Source organism: Engystomops pustulosus, chromosome 4 (genome assembly GCF_040894005.1).
Source record: "Engystomops pustulosus chromosome 4, aEngPut4.maternal, whole genome shotgun sequence".
NCBI lineage: Eukaryota > Metazoa > Chordata > Amphibia > Anura > Leptodactylidae > Engystomops > Engystomops pustulosus.
Window position 1 is genome coordinate 223,830,929 of NC_092414.1, and position 3,878 is coordinate 223,834,806.

Genomic DNA, 3,878 nt, shown 5'->3' on the forward strand with positions numbered 1-3,878 from the left:
GCTTGCATGCAACAGAAATTGGGGGCGGTGGCCGTCAGACAACCCGATGGATTCGGACAAACCGTAGAATTTAAAAAAGGAATGGTGTCGCAAGATCAAGCACTCACATGCACCAGGAAGAAGCAGGTAAACTCCCGCGGACCTCGGCGCAGAAGCAATGGATACAGGAACTCGGGCGCACGAGGTTAGTGAATCGTGTCGGATCTGAATCCTCGTCGGACAATGCACTGCGGGATCGCGACAGGACCGGGTAAGTAAATGTGCCTCTATATCTATTACAATGTGCAAGTAGCATGTGTTAAAATCAGACAGCCTCAGGTCTTTGTATACCCTGAGGCTGTCATATTAACTGATAACTACACCCTGATGACTTCACAGGGGGCAGGCGGTGGCGATCAAATCCAATATGGTGGCACCCACGCTCTGCTGGGATCTTAAATGCCTCTGGCAGCTTAGCTTTATCCCCAATGTTACCGGTAACCTTATAGCCCGTGAGCCCTCTCCATACAGCGGGAGCCAACGTGTGACATACAGAGGATACTTCGAGTTAACCCATGCATTACGTGTTATCAGCACATTGTAATGTATGAGGAGTATAATCCCCATATACAGCCATACTGTAGTATGGCAGTACATGATAGGATCGTACAGACAACCTAGGGTTAAAGTAAAATAAAAATAGTAAAAATAAAAAAAAGTAAAAAAAAAAAATATATAATAAAAAAACCTAAAAACTCAAATCACCCCCTTTCCTTAGAACTGATATAAATATAAATTAAGAGTAAAAATCATAAACACATTAGGTATCGCCACATACAAAAATGGCCAATATATCAAAATATGATAATGGTTTTTCACTGCGTTTAACCCCGTAATGGAAAATCGCGCCCACAGCCACTGTGATATAAATGGTGACTTTGACAAAGAGATTTAAAGAGTTAACACCTATGATCGCTGACAGCATCAATGGCAGGCTCTAAGGGCATGTGGGCATGGGGGTTTGAGCCAATTGCGGGATGGTTGGTAAGTGTCCAAACTTTGCAGTTTGGATCCACTGGATACTCACGTGCATCATGCCTGGATTTAGCTGGAAGTCCTTAAACTTTTCAGCAGAACCTGACCAGAAAATGAAGAAATCAGGAGAACCTTTCCATATCGCTATTACTTCATCCCCAACATTCATCTGTTGATCTTACTAAAAGCTCCGAGATATAAGGACACGGCAGACTGGATCTCTCTGTTGCTTAGACTGTAGATCATGGGGTTCAGAAGAGGTGTCAGTACAATGTAGACAAAGGAAATAAACTTATTTACAGGCAGGGAGTGTCCTCTGTAAGGGACCATGTAGATGATGAGCATGGAGCCATAATAAGTAGAGACAACCACCAAGTGGGAGCTACAAGTGGAGAAGGTCTTCTGCCGACCAGATGTGGAGGAAATTCCAAATATGGTGATAAAAATAGAGATGTATGACATGATAACAAGTATAAAAGGTAACAGAATAATTGGAAATGAAAGGACGATCATCTCAATACTCACTCCGGTGGTATCTGAGCAAGAAAGTTCTAACAAAGGGGCAAAGTCACAAAAGAAATGGTTAATAATATTTGGCCCACAGAAGTCCAAGCTACAAACAAGTGAAAATGTGATAAGCACTAACATAAAGCTAAGCGCCCAGGATGAGAAGATCAGGAGTTATCTGAGCTTAGGACTCATCATTGATGTGTAATGTAGAGGTTTACAGATGGCCAAGTACCGGTCATAGGACATGGCTGTCAGCAAAAAACAGTCAGCACAGACTACACCCCCATAAAGATAAAACTGGGCTAAACACCCAACATAAGGTATAACGCTCCCTTCCCTGATGATAACCTCCAGCATCTTGGGGACAACACTAGTGACAAGGACCATGTCTGACAGGGCCAAATGTCCCAGGAAGAAATACATGGGAGAGCGGAGACGTTGGCTGGTGGACACCAGTACAATGATCAAGAGGTTCTCACATATCGTCATGGAATAGATGAGGAGAACAATAGAGAAGAAAGGAAACTTGTAGTCATTCAGATCCGGGAATCCTAGAATAAAAAACTTGGTGACAGTCGTGTGGTTGACCTCCTGCATTATCATTTTCTTTTGACCTCGATTAAAAATAATTAACAGGTGTTGGATTTCTGAAAACTCTTTTCAGGAAATAAGTTTTGTGCCTCCAGAAGTTATTTCTTATTGATGTTTATTGTCTTTCCTTGTTCCAGTTCTTTTCACCTCATTGAGCCTCAAAATGGAGAAAAAGGGAAAACATTTTTAGAGCCTCCTGGAGGTGTGTCCGGGTTTCTACTGAAAATGAAAAAGACTGAGGATCTCATTCTCTTTTTATGTGGATGAACCTCATATTCTTGGGGATGGATCATGAGAGAGGAAATTACTGACTCTCACGATATTAAAGATAATGAATCTCAGGATAAAATGATGATAAAAATAATTTAACCATGAGAGATAAATTATTAATTATATTATTATTATTATTCAGATGGGCGAATCGATTCTAACAAAACAGAACTTGTTTCGAATTTCAGGAAAACATCCGTTCTGCAAGAATCCAAAGTTTACGATGATTCGTGGGAACTAATTTTTCCCTCCCCTTACGTGTTACATGGGGCAGAGAACTCTGGGAAGAAGAAAGGAACACCCTCGATCACATGTGCAGACATGTAAGCCAATCAGCGACCGGCAGGCTTATGTGATGTCACAGCCCTATAAAAACAAACAGCCATTTGTAATCCTGTCATTTCACACTGCATGTGCTCTCTGGAGCGTCTATCTGCTTGTACTCAGTAGGCGATTAAGTGATTTTTGCTGAAAGTCCAGGGAGTCAGATTTTGGGGTTCTGTATTCCTCAAATTTCAATTCTTTTCTGTTGCTAAAGTTGATATCAAGAAATACATGTCAAATCCACATAGTTGATTAACCACTATGTCAGACAGAGAGGTGGCAGGTGGAGCAGGCACAGGTCGCAGCACAGTAAGGGGACGTTGCAGCAGTGGTGACTCTGTGAGGCCAGAACTGCTTTTTTCATCTAGCATGCAGTGTGTTGATAAACAACCCAAAGGTTCTCGATTGGTTGAATAGGTCATTAATAGAGATGAGCGAACATGCTCGTCCAAGCTTGATGCTCGTTCGAGCATTAGCGTACTCGAAACTGCTCGTTGCTCGGACGAATACTTCGCCCGCTCGAGAAAATGGCAGCTCCCGCCGTTTTGCTTTTTGGCGGCCAGAAACAGAGCCAATCACAAGCCAGGAGACTCTGCACTCCACCCAGCATGACGTGGTACCCTTACACGTCGATAGCAGTGGTTGGCTGGCCAGATCAGGTGACCCTGGGATAGACTAGCCGCTGCCCGCGCTGCTCGGATCATTCTGTGTCTGGATGCCGCTAGGGAGAGAGCTGCTGCTGGTCAGGGAAAGCGTTAGGGTGTTCTATTAGCTTACTGTTAGGCAGGAGTGATTCTCAAAGAACCCAACAGCCCTTCTTAGGGCTACAATAACGTTCTACTTTTTTATTTTAATTTGCATCTAGTACCATTTTGTGAGGAATTAGCAGGGGGACTTGCTACCGTTGTGTTTAGCTCTTAGTGGCACACATATCCACCTCAAACACCAAAGTGGGAAAATTTAGTAGGGGTTGGATTTCAATTAGGCACAGTCTGCCATTTTTCCTTTTTTATTTTACGTTTATTTTGTTTAATAACTCAGTGTCATCTCATCTGGCATAGTAGTGTGCTTTCATACTTGGCTAGAAAATAGCCATAGCAATAGGATAGCATCGTTTGGTTTTAAAAACTCAAAAACACAAAAAAAAAAAAAAAACACAAAAAAAAGTA

At 42.4% G+C, this 3,878-nt stretch overlaps 1 pseudogene; it reads right to left on the bottom strand.

Moving 5' to 3' along the window:
- Positions 1-1,179: 1,179 nt before the first annotated feature.
- Positions 1,180-2,127, bottom strand: LOC140128799 (olfactory receptor 5G29-like; annotated as a pseudogene).
- Between the last annotated feature and the right edge of the window lie 1,751 nt (positions 2,128-3,878).